This window comes from Lichenostomus cassidix, chromosome Z, assembly GCF_008360975.1.
Source record: "Lichenostomus cassidix isolate B80296 chromosome Z, HeHo_3.0, whole genome shotgun sequence".
Classification (NCBI taxonomy): Eukaryota; Metazoa; Chordata; class Aves; order Passeriformes; family Meliphagidae; genus Lichenostomus; species Lichenostomus cassidix.
In genome coordinates this window covers 57260278-57272517 of record NC_139511.1, presented here as the reverse complement: position 1 = coordinate 57272517, position 12240 = coordinate 57260278, and the positions used below count along the sequence as shown (strand labels likewise).

Below are 12240 nucleotides of genomic sequence, written 5' to 3'. Positions count from 1 at the left end.
GTTATAGTTTTTAACTGGGCTCGGGCCCCGCCGGCGCAGCAATTTAACCGCGCTGCTGATGCGGGCGCCGGGAATTTCACCGGCACACACCATGCTGATCTCGTGCCCCGCTCGGCGGGCGCTCCTGCCCACATACGCGGGGTACGGACCTTCCAGCCGGACCCCCGCTCGGCCCGAGCCCGCGTCTCGGCTGGGGTGCGCCGTGCCGGCACCGCCTGGGCGCTCGTTCGGCCGGCGCCGGCGGGGCTGCGCCGCTGCACGGGTAATTACGGCGGCGCCGGGGACTCCCCGCGTGGGGGCGGGGCGCGCGCTGGGGATTCCTCGCTCCGCGCGGAACGTTCGGGATCGTTCCCGTGACGTCACGGCGGGGCGGCTCCGGGGAGCCCCGCCCGCCGCTCCCCGGGCTCCCGCGCGGCGGCTCTCGCGGAGCTTGCGCGTGAGCGCGCGAAGCACTGCGGCGCGGAGGGGCGCCATTTTGAGAGAGCGAGGGGAGCGCGCGGTGCGTGTGTGTGTGTGCGCGTGTGCGCGCTCACGCGCCCGCGCCGGCCGGGGGCGGCGGCCAGTGGGGCATTCCGGGAGGGCGCTCGGGACAGCCCCGGGACAGCCCCGGACACGGCCGCGGAGCAGACACGGAGTAGCCGTGCTGCCCAGACTGCTCTCGGGGACGGCAGGCAGAGCCGCCCCGGGCGGCGGGAGCGGCGTGGCCCCTGGGAAGGCAGAGAACGAGCGCTCGGCGGAGCCGCAGCGACGGGCCGCGCACGCCGAGAGCCGGAGCTGTGCGTGCCCACGCAGCCCGGGAGCGGGGGTTCTGTCTGTCCGCGCAACCGGGAGAGGCGGGGTCTTCCTGTCTGCACACCCCGGAGCGGAGAGTCGGTCTGTCCGCACAGCCCGGGAGCGGAGAGTCGGTCTGTCCGCACAGCCCGGAGCCGGGTCTCCTCTGGGGTCGCGCTCCCCCGGCGGCTCCCGCCGGCCCCCCCGGGAAGTGTCCCTGGCGCAGGTCAGCGCTTCCCGCCCGGGTGCCTTCAGCAGATCTGTTCACCTTCACCAATAAAACAAGAAATGACCCTTTCTTTCCCTGTTTTTTCCCTCCTCTTTCACCCCAGCCCCCACTCCCTGTCTCCCCTCCCTCCCCTCTCTGTTTTTCTCTCGGGATTGAGAGGCAGGAGAAGGGATAAGGTTTTCGCTGATAGGCTGCGTCCGCCGTCAAACACTGCTGCCGCCCTCTCCGGGATGTGAGTGGAGGTGTAACCGAGGCTTCCGTTCTCGGGCTCGGCTCCCTGACTGCATCCGTGCTTGCTCTTTAGGATTCAGGTTTCTGTTTGGTTCGTTTTTTCGATTCACGTTTTTGGTTTTTGTTTGTTTTGTGTTTGTCTAACGCCAGTCCGGATTTCATAAGGGAAAACTGATTTTTGTGGCTCATTTTTCCGTAGGTGGCTTGAACGACAGAGTCAGTCCTGGATGTTTGCAGCCTTTTGCTTCAGTTGGCAGACAAGAAAAGAGGTGGACACTGACCTGCAGCAGTTGCTTCCCGTGAAAGGGAAGAAATATCGGACACTGTTCTGCTCCATCCTGAAAACGCCTCTGGAAAAGTCAGTAGACATCTGAGAAGAAAATTGAAGAAGTCGTGAGGTTTTTTCTTCTACCAATGTCGGGCACATCACCCTTGGATTCTTTTGTCCACATGGCATGGATGCATAGCTAAATTTATGAAGTTGTGAATACTTTAGCCGCCAAAATAAAGAGCTTTCTTGTTTTTAGATACTCTTTTTCTTCTCGACTGCATTCTGTCTGAGTCAGAGGCATAACCAGTTTTGTTAACTGGCTCCAGGTTGAATGTGGCCTGAGTCACTGTGTAGACGTTGCTGAAAAGTTTCATGGCAGATTTTTTCCCCTCCCTTATTTTATTATTTAGATTTTCTGACATAGTCTCCTCTCATTTTGCAGTGAGACCTGTTTTCTAAATGAAGAATTTAATGGACTTTTGTTTATCCTTTTTTCTTTTATATTTTATTTAATATTTTCTTGAAAAATGTTGTTGCCAATAAGCAGTATGGAGGTATCCAGATAGCTGTTGTTTACAAATGCCTCTGCTGCGGAAAGGTAGGAAATGTGCTGCAGTTCATATGTGAAATTTGGGTTTTTAGCTTCATAGTTTGTGGTGTAAAACCCATATTTATTTCACCTGGAGCTGATGCTGCTTATAGTGGTATCTACATGGAATAGACAAGAGAAGAAGCTGTCAGAGAAAGGACAAGATTTTCAAGACAGTTGGCAGACTTTGTAAATAGCCTTGCAGGATTTGTAAGCAAGAAGGATGGGTAGCTGATTTCTGTGAGGTCAAATCTATGTCAAACTGCTACGAATGTAGTATCAACAGGAACTTGGGATATTGTCTCAAGGATAACAAACTGGAAGAATACAAATCACGCACTACTAACACCTTGTGTAGTCCTCTTGGATTAGGTAAGTGTTGTAGAGTTCATAAATCAATTTACACTTGAAAAGAAATTTGTAAGTAGAACAGTTAAACCAGTAATTTTTACTGGTTAGAGGTTTGGGTTTGGATTTTTTTTTTTTTTTTTGAGAATGTTGGATCTTGATGCTTGCTAATCTTCACTTGCTGGTTTTTATGTTTATTGGAATTATTCTTTAAAAATTTGAGGAACACAGGTACAAGGAGAAACGTGTAGGTAAGAGTGTGATTTTTAGGGGCGATTAAAAAGTAGATACACCTAGATTAAATCCAGAAGGAATTTAGCCCTCATGTTAATAGTGTAATCTCAGCAGTGAATGTTACATACTTTTGACAAAATCTTCTGGATGGCTTGCATGTCTCAGTTCTTCCATTTGTGTTACATGTGCTCGCAGCATCAGAGTAGTAATAATATAGAGGGTTTTTTTACTTTTTTTTTTCCCACTATTCTTTGCCACTTATGAAAGCCTTTTGTTTTTTTACCAAAAATAATTTTACTGTACGTGCAGGCTTTTTACTGTGTGATACTTTTACTACGTGCTAGCTTTTTACTGTGTTGATACTTTAAGATTGGCTTCAGTGTGTTTTCCTTTTCTGTAATGGGAATGAATTTGTCTGACTGGTCTGCAAGTATAGCACTACAAAAAAACTTTTTTTCCCTGGTACAATTCAAAATGAAATCTAGTACTGAACTGGCTAATCTTATGTGTTATTTTTAGATGTATTGCAGTTCCCTTCCTCCCACAGTGATTAAGTATTTTTTAATATTGGAATTAATGTGTTTATAATAATTTCTTGTAGGTTTGCATTCAACTGAACTGCTACTGCCTCAAAGAAAATTAAGATGGACAGAACAACTTAATGCAAAAGTCAGTGGTAATTTTACTGAAGTTATTTATCCCCTACCCCACCTTTATGATTCATAAGGCTTTAAGTAATTAAAGCATTGTTGGGTAGCCTTTGAACTGAGCGTCTGGTAGAGGTTACACATTTACCTTAGTTGTCACCTTTTAAAATATTTTTGAGCCCTTCTGCGACACTGAAGTATTAATAGTAGTGAACTAATGAAAAAAAAGAAGGTTTTCTCTGAGGGCAGCTCAAAGATGTTTGCGAAGATTTGCTTGTACTAAAACCTTGTAGGGAAAGTGTAGTTAATAAGGTGAAACTGTATTTTAAAATTACTGCAGTGGCTTTTTTTTTTTTTTTTTGTTCTGTAGCTTGTTATTTTGACCACAAATGACGGACTTGCATCTACATAAATTTTGTAAATTCTCAGTCTCACTGAAGTTTTTATCTCTGTGTTGTCAGTATCTAAAAGTTGAACTAGTTTTGGTTTTCTGCTTTGGGTGGTCTTGCTGTTTTTTTTATTTTAACTTCTGTTTCAGTTTTGTTGTTTTGAAAATATGGAAACTGGAATGTGAGTAGGGGGCTGTTTCTGTAATGTCTGGCTGTGGCTCGTTGTTGTGGTTGATTGATGAGCACAGCCACATGTGAGGGAGCCAAACCAATAGAAAAGAATGGTCTTCTATGTTCCTTGTATCAGTATGTTTTGTTTGAAAGCATTTGGTAGATGGAGAGTTCAGGTGTGGGTGGCCATTTTATTTGATTGTTGTCTGTTGTATGCTCATGAGAGTAATTTCTGTTCACTTATTAACTCATAGAAAAACTCATGTGTCGCTTATTTTTCCAAGCTATTAATCTTCAGTGCTGTGAGATACTTTTATTTCTTTTCAAGATGCTCTCACTGAAATCAAGGAGCTACATCCCCCACTTACTATTTTGGGTGACGTCTTTATCTAGATTCTGGAAGTTTTGAGGAGTTTGCTTTTTAGCTTCATTAAATTAATTCTGTCTTTACTTTGCTGGTGGGATAATTCTTTTATTCCTTTCACAGTGTGTACACTTGGGAAGTTGTGATGTCCCATACTTAAGGGGAAGGGAGCACCCAAGATTTGTAAATGCTTGTGGTTGAAGGGGACAAGAGAGGGTCCACAAAAAACCACCAGGTTGTGTTAATAAATTGCACATGTGGCATTGAGATTGGTATGTGAGTCCCTGGCCTACTATATAAGCACATAGCTTATATAGTTTGGATAGGGTGGAAGGGAAGAGAGAAGGGAAGAGACAAACTGAGGAGGAGGAGAGAGAGGAAAAGAAAGAGAGCGAAATGATCACAAGTCCTTATTCCAGTGTTGGTCTGGCTGATGGGATGTGCTGGGGTGTGCAGCCAGGGCTTGGTGAGGTACCTTTTTATAGGTAGGTTTTCTTGCCCTGGACATAAGGATTTCACTTTCTGTGCTGATCAGTTATCATGCATAGTCCATTCTTTGAGGCCTTTCTGGAAGTGGGTTGGAGGGATTTGGGGGCATCCTTGATGATCTCATTTTCCTCCTACTGCATTGACCTTTGGTCAACAGTTCATGCCCAGTTCTGTGCTGGTGCTGTCTTTTGTTTGTGGTGTCTCCATGGACTAGAATAAGGATGTTTGTCCCAGAGGGTGCTGCCCTACCTCTGCATGGCCCTTTCTCCAGCCACATCCTATTTACCAGCAGTCATTGGTTGGCTCCATTTACCACCAGCTATTGGTGTTTGAGATATACATATTAGCCCCTTATTCTCAGGGATTCTATAGAGGTGTATGTTTTTTATTTGTGTGCATATGTGTTTGACAAGGATTCAGGAATGTTACACAGGTGTGCCCTTGTACCCTAAACAAAATTCATACCTACTGAAGAGAGAATGCCAAGCGTGATAGTCCACTTTAATTTCTTCCCTAGGTTTTTGTTTTTCAAGTGCTTACAGTTTAAGTGTTTTGCAGACAACTATGAAGATAATGTCCTTGCCCTCAAGAGCTTATACTTTAAGCCTTGATGTAAACATAGCTTTTGTAGTGGAATAACTGTCAGCAGGTTTTGTCTTTTACTGATGTGTTCATTCTGGTAGATTCATAAAATGGATCTTTGAGAATAAGTACCCTTTAATCCTGCACCAAAGCTGAAATGGAATTACATCAGTAAAATGTTAGAGGCAAATTTTGAGGATATTTAGTGTTGTACAAGTTAATGTACATTGAGCTCTTTTTTTTCTTTTGTCCTCCATTCTAATGAGGGTATTCTGTTTAACATGTGTGGATAAAACAGTGTGACAGTGACAGTTCATCAATAATGTCTGAGGAAGTTGCTTTTATTTCTTTTTTTTTGTACTAGGAGTAAATTCTGTCCTGCAAGGACAACTATTTGCAGACCTCATGATAAACAAATGTGAATGAAACTTGGCATGCTCTTTGTTTTGTTTTTTCTTGCTCTATGTGTTTGAGTAACTGAACATGGTAAGTGATGAAAATGCCCTGTGTGGTGCTATCAACTCTTCCAGAGTCTCCCCCTTTCATATCCTGGGTAAACATAGTCAGGGAAACAGCTGAAATAGGGAATAGTTTCTCTGCTTTATATGCTTAGCATATGGCAAAACTTGTACATTTTTCAACTGCTACTTCTTCATATCCTTGTGATGGCTCCAAAGTGCTGAAGAATCCTGGTGATTTCCTACATAATATATGCTGACGAGGGCAGTGATGTAACTCAACTCACAATTCATCTTTTGAATTTGAACCTTGTGAAAGGCAAGAGATGAGCATCTATCAGGCTTTCTGCTAAATGATCAGTACCATTTAGTGGAATTGTTACATGCCAAAGTGTGTAGTCTCTCAAGTAGGAGAAACCTGGCTGCACTTTACCTTAAAATGTGAAGTTACTTCGTGTTATGTAATAGATTGCTTTTTGGTTTTTTTTTAATCTGAATTTTGGTACAGTGCAAAAACAAAAACTTTTTTTTTGGTTAAAAAAATCATGATTGTGTTATTTGAAGCACTTAGCAGCTTCAGTTGTATCTAAGACACTTCTTAAAAGATGTTTTGGTTGATCCATAGAGTTGATGTTAAAGCCTGTTGCCTATATATAGTTATATATATAACTATATAGTTATATATATAACTATATATAGAAAAGGAGACAATATGATAAAGAGCAATGCTCACATTCTAGATCCTTGTGCAGAAGAGCGTGCTTTAGTTGGTTCATTCTCCCAGAAGGAACTTGAGCCCTAAGTAGAAATGAAGGTGGATTTTGTTTGTTTTTTTTGATGGGGTTTTCTTTTGTTTTGCTAAGTCTGTGTTAAGCTAACTGTTAAGCTAAGCTAACTGTTAAGGCTGTGGCTGTACTAAAGAATGTGTTGGCTTTAATTAGTTAAAAAACTGACCACTGCCTTTTGCCTCTGTACACTTCTCATACCTAAGCATGTCATAAGTGTTCAGATCTGACAGAGGACCTTACTTCCTCAGTGCTCTGCAGGAAACCTTAGTTCTTACACTTCTTTTTAAAACATGAGGCAAGAAGGTAAATTATAAATTGTATCGATATCTTTGTTTGCTATTCTGTATTGTCCAGTGATAGAATATATATGAGGACAGTGCTGTATTGGATGGTGGGGGCAGCAAAACTATAACTAGAGATTTTGCCTGCCCTGTTGTAGCATGATTGAGAAGGAAAAGGCTTCAGTTGAACTCTTCCAGAATATTTTGCTTAACCCCTGGGAGAGGCTTTTAAAAGTTCAGCTCCCTTTCCTTTCTACTGAAGGTGTGAGTCTTTGGCAATAAATTTTAGAGAACCAAAAAACTTGAGACAACTACCATACCCAAACCAAACCTTTTTAAAAAATAATTTTACACTGAAATGTCCGAAGGAGTGACATGAACACTTTCCCTTTAGAGTGTTAAAAGCTTGAATATAAAGCTTTAAATTTACTCTGTTGTTCATTGACACAGAGAGAAAAGAAAGAAAGAATCTTGAGTTGAAGTATTTGTCATGCTTTTGCAACAATTTGTGATCAGCAGAAATGCTTTCAGTTTCAAAAACTCATAAAGCTTGTGTAAGGGTTTGAATATTATTTTCTGTTTTATTAACATGCAAATTTTGCATAGCAAAATAACTTGAAAATAGCTTATTTTGATTTGTTGTAACTATATGAATCACAGAGTAGTAATGAAGATATCTAATAAGCTATGTCTTTAAAAGGAGAATGAAAATTGGGATTTACAGATTTTAAATAAAAGTATTGTTTAGAGCTTGCATTTAGCAATGTGACTTCGAATTAGTGCTACTCATGACTAGAGATAACAGAGGGGGATAACAGAGAAGGATCTGGTACCACTGGAATTTTTTTTTTTTGACAGAAGATGTGTTTTGTGGCAGAAGAAAATACTTGCTGTGGAGTGGGTTATTTTGAAGGCCTGCTTAGTTTGAAAAAAGTCCTGAATGTTTCTATATATGAAGAGAGAGCGTGGTCTGAGGGCTGCGTTGCGTGCACATAGTTTCTTTGCCCAATTCAGACCAACACTTTGTAGTTGTCCTATGGCTCATTATAAAGAGCTGAAGTAAAAAATTGAAGCTGGCCCATGATGGCAGGACTGAAGTATTCTGACTAGCTTGTTGGACTCTTTGAAATTCATACATATGCTCTGTTTGTCTTCTGATGAAATAAGAATTTGATATACATTCTAGAGCTCATTAGCAAGGAAGCAGAGCAACAAACTTGAGACACTGAATATGACTTTCTTTTCTCCTCCTCTTCTAACAACATTATAGTGTACTTTAATTCTCATGGCTCACTTCTTTTACCCCATTTATAAATATTATGCTAAGAATTACGTTGACAGAGTGAGGGTGGGTTGTCAGATGGGTGTAGTTGAGAAGTGGAGTTAAGGGTCCCACATGTAGTTTGTGGTGTGCTGTACTTACTGTAATAATAATCTGTGAGGTATTAGATAAAAGATCGTAGGAATGTGCCACTTAGATATGTATACATGCTAATTCTAGACTTCTGGAAAATATAAATGTGCAATTCATCTCAGTGCTTTTAACATTTATTGTGTCAGTGGTTTTCTCTCTGCAAATCAATTGACTCAACTTCCGAACTGATCTTTGGGGAACTTCAAGAAATTTGAATTCCTATCTCCCTTCTAATTTTGTGAATTCATGACTTGAACCTTCCTCCCCACGCTGTTACCTAATTTGAAATGCCATTCACAAGCTTCAAGTAGTCCTAGCTGTTTGAGTTTATATTGCCTTTTATTGTAGTGGTCTTCTGATAATCTCTCAAGTTCCCAAGTGTCTCAGAAACGATATCCTGTAAAATGATGTAGACTACACAGAGATGGAGCATAAGTATAGAAGCTAAAAATACAGAATAGTTTTTCCTAGATTTTCCTAGTCTTCTGGTCATGGGTTCAACTGTCAGGGCTTCCCCCCCACCCCCCCCCCAAATTTAGCTTTTTTTAAAAATTTGTTTTTCCTACACAATTTTGGTCAACTCCATTTAAATAGGGCATAGTTATTACTATGGTAAATCCATTCCAAAAGGACACAACTTTAAGTAGATTAAATATTTATAGTGTAGGAGTTTTGGCTATTTTACGATGTTATTTGCCTATATTTTTCTTATCACAGTAATGGCACTATATTAGCTGTTTCTTCGTCTTAGAACATTATGAAGAAGCAAAACTGTTTTTATTTTTTCTCATAGTTCAGACAAATAATGTTACCAAATGTATCTTATCTATAATAATTAAACCTGTTTTAAGTGTTGAAGACAACTTTCTGAGCCAGAGAAATACTTCAATTTTGTTCGCTGGAAGAGACTTTCCTGAGGTTGGATTTGTTCAGTACCAGTGGGACTGTCTCTCCCAGCTGAATACTGGTTAGACAAGTTAAACAACGCCCTTAAAATTGGGTGGGGACCATCTCTGGTCTCATGTCCTTGTCATCTTCAAGTTCTGCTGTGCTTTTCTCTCCACCCTCAATGAAGAAAAAATCAGGTTAGGGAACACTTAAATAGCTTGTATGGGGCTTGACAGGATGCCTCCATGGGTGCAGAGGGTTCCATGATGAGGGTTGCATTCTTCCATGAGTGCTGATGTAATTGTGAGGCCATTCCTTATTATCTTTGAGAGGTCGAATGGTCATTGGGAGGCATTCTTGAGTAAGAGAAGAGAGCAAATATTAATCTTGTCATCGGAAAGGATGAGAAGGAGCATCCAGGGCCCTACAGGCCAGTCAGCCTCACTTCAGTCCTTGGGAAGGTTGTACAGCAGCTGATCCTGGAAATGTTTTTCTAAAGACGTGAAGGACAGGCAGGTGAGTGAGAAATCGCACTTAACCAAGCTAGTAACCTTCTCAGTGAGGTGACTAGCTTGGTAGATGAAGAGAGATAAACACCATGAATGGATGGTGTTTGTCTTTACGTCAGTAAGGCTTTTGGCATTGTCTTCCATGACATCATCATGGAAAAGCTGACAAGTATATGTGGAGAAATGAGCAATGAGGTTTCCAAGACTATCTGAATGGTCAGACCCAGCTCATCAGGGATGTAATCAGTGGCACAAAGGCCATTTGGAAGAAGCTGTTACAGTGGACCCCAGGGTTCAGTACTGGAGCCCCTGTACTTCTTCATTAAAGTCCTGGATAGTGGGGCAGAACTCACCCTCAGCAAGTTTGCAGGTAATACAAAATGGGGAGAGCTGGCTGATGCACTTGATGCTTGTGTTACTGAGCAGAAGAACCTGGACAGGAGGAAAATGTGAATTTTCTGGAATAGCAACTGCATATGGCAGATGCAGAGAAGGACCTGTTGAACAACAAGCCAACCATGAGCCATCAGTGCATCCTCATAAGGAGTAAAGCTAACATCTCACTGGGCCACGTTAGGAAGACTTTTTGGCAGCAGGTCAAAGGGAGTTCAGCTTTGTCTTGTATGGGGCCCTGGGCAAGCCACATGGGGAGGACTGCGTCATCATTACAGGCTGTGTAACACTGTTACAAGCTCCCTGATACAAGAAAGGGTGGGACTTGGTGGGGAGAGTCCAGTAAAGGATTGCAAAGATGATAAAGGGACTGCAGTATCTTTTCAATGGGCAGAGGTTGATACTTGGTTTGAAATTTTAGGGAGGTACAAGTTTGCCATTAGTCTTTCAGAATTATCTCTGGATGTTACACTTTTAATTTTTCAGAAGGTCCTTTTCAAATTTAAAGTTAGTAAGCCGTTGAACTCGCTTCTCATATAGAATTGTGTGAAGGTGAGAATGATGAGGGAGACTTCAGTTTTGTTAATACTGTTGATGGGACTAGAGACTGTTGGGACAAGAGCAAGACAGGTTTCCATCCGAAGATGTTGCAAAGTAGCTTTGTTACAAGGTAGTGCCTAAGGTTCATTGGCCTCTTTGTCATAAAGAGTTGCATTGTTGAGACTTTCCTGCTATAATCTGTGAAGGGTGTGGACCTGGAAAAAAAAAGGTAGGATTACATATTTTTACTCTTGATCCTTGGGAGTTGTGAAATTGTTATTGTGTTTATAGGTACGTATATTAAAAAAGTCATGCTAAACGTATTTCATCTAGTAAGAGCTACTTAAACTGAATAGTGAAAATCTGAAGAAAATCACAGTGGTTAAATGTAAATGCATATTATTTTATATGCCATGGTCCTTTCAGGATTCTCTGTCTTAATTATCAGGCCTATTTTTTTGTCTTAGTTGAGCTGTTTATAGAAAACAAAACATGGAACTGAAATTCCAAATGCTTTGATTACATCTGATTTCTCTGCTCTTTCAACATTTCAGAAGGTAATTTCTTTTGTCCTGCTATCTATGGGCTCTCTTGTCCACTTATACAGACAATGCAGAGATTGCCTCCAGCTAAATTCTCACAACAGTCACTTTTCTAATTCCTGTAGAATATTATGCCCTTTTGGGATGCTCTGTGGCTATTTTTAGTGCTGTGGAAATAAAGAGAGATTTTTTTATTAATGTTGCAAAGGTTTGATGAATACAATCAGAACTAGGAGAAATTCTGGGTAAAGGATTGTCTTTAAAATGGTCCAGGAGTGTTCAGGTGAATGATGTTTTTGTGTAACCAGTTTATTCCAGACCTCAGTAGTCTTTGTTTTCATGATATATTTAAGGTCAGATTAATACTTTTATGAAGGAATTTGCTAGTGTTCTACCGGGTTGTCATGAGCAGTGCAGAAGACACGATATGACTTTCTACTCTGTGAAAGTAGTCTGCTTAAACTGTAGATTTTCTGTGGTTTGAGCTGGAGACTTTCCTATTTTATTTTTCTAAAATTTTGTTTATTTTCATTTTTTAGTTTTGGTTTTAGTTTATGTGTAATTTAGTTTAGCTTATTTTTTAGGTTATTTTGTTTTTCATTTTAGCTCTAATTTTAGTTATTTTAAAGCTTTGTCTCTGCTAACTTTTTCCAGCTTTTTATAGGTGCCTGGCATAGGGGAAAAATAGTTTAGGTCTGTCTTCATGTCTCATCTTCTGGCTTCTTAACTTTTGGCAGCACAACTGCTTCCTGGTATAGTGCTGTAGCTAAGTGAGGTAATAAATGCACACGATTCTGTCTATAGTGGCTCTGCAGTTACCCTGTACTGAGTCTGGTATGTGACTGAAGTGTATTCCCATTTTTGATGTGCTATGCAGATTCAGTCTGGAGTTGCAGATGCTTGCTGGGGTTCTGCACTGTGCCAGCCTGTGGTGCTCTCAGGCTTCACTAGTGGTTTGAAAGTATTGCTACATGCTGCCAGTCTGCCTACTCGGTGGAATTGCCCCAGAGTGAAGGGTGTGAAATCCACGACTAACATGACTATGGTGGCAGCAGTGCAAAATGTAGCACAAATGGTGTGAGAATGAGCAAGCAGTTTTTACCTCATCCCTC

The 12240-nt window shown here is 41.4% G+C and overlaps 1 protein-coding gene across 7 annotated transcripts in view; it reads left to right on the top strand.

Annotated features, from left to right (window-relative positions):
- Nucleotides 1-481: 481 nt before the first annotated feature.
- GPBP1 (GC-rich promoter binding protein 1) overlaps nucleotides 482-12240 on the top strand; it is a 36464-nt gene continuing 24705 nt past the window's right edge. For 2 of the 7 annotated variants that reach the window (XM_085043427.1, XM_085043422.1), the window contains exons 1-3: nucleotides 511-1311; nucleotides 1431-2463; nucleotides 3275-3342. The gene's annotated coding sequence lies outside the window, so the exon portion shown is untranslated. The other 5 variants (XM_085043425.1, XM_085043423.1, XM_085043428.1 and 2 more) reach the window with 5 other exon arrangements.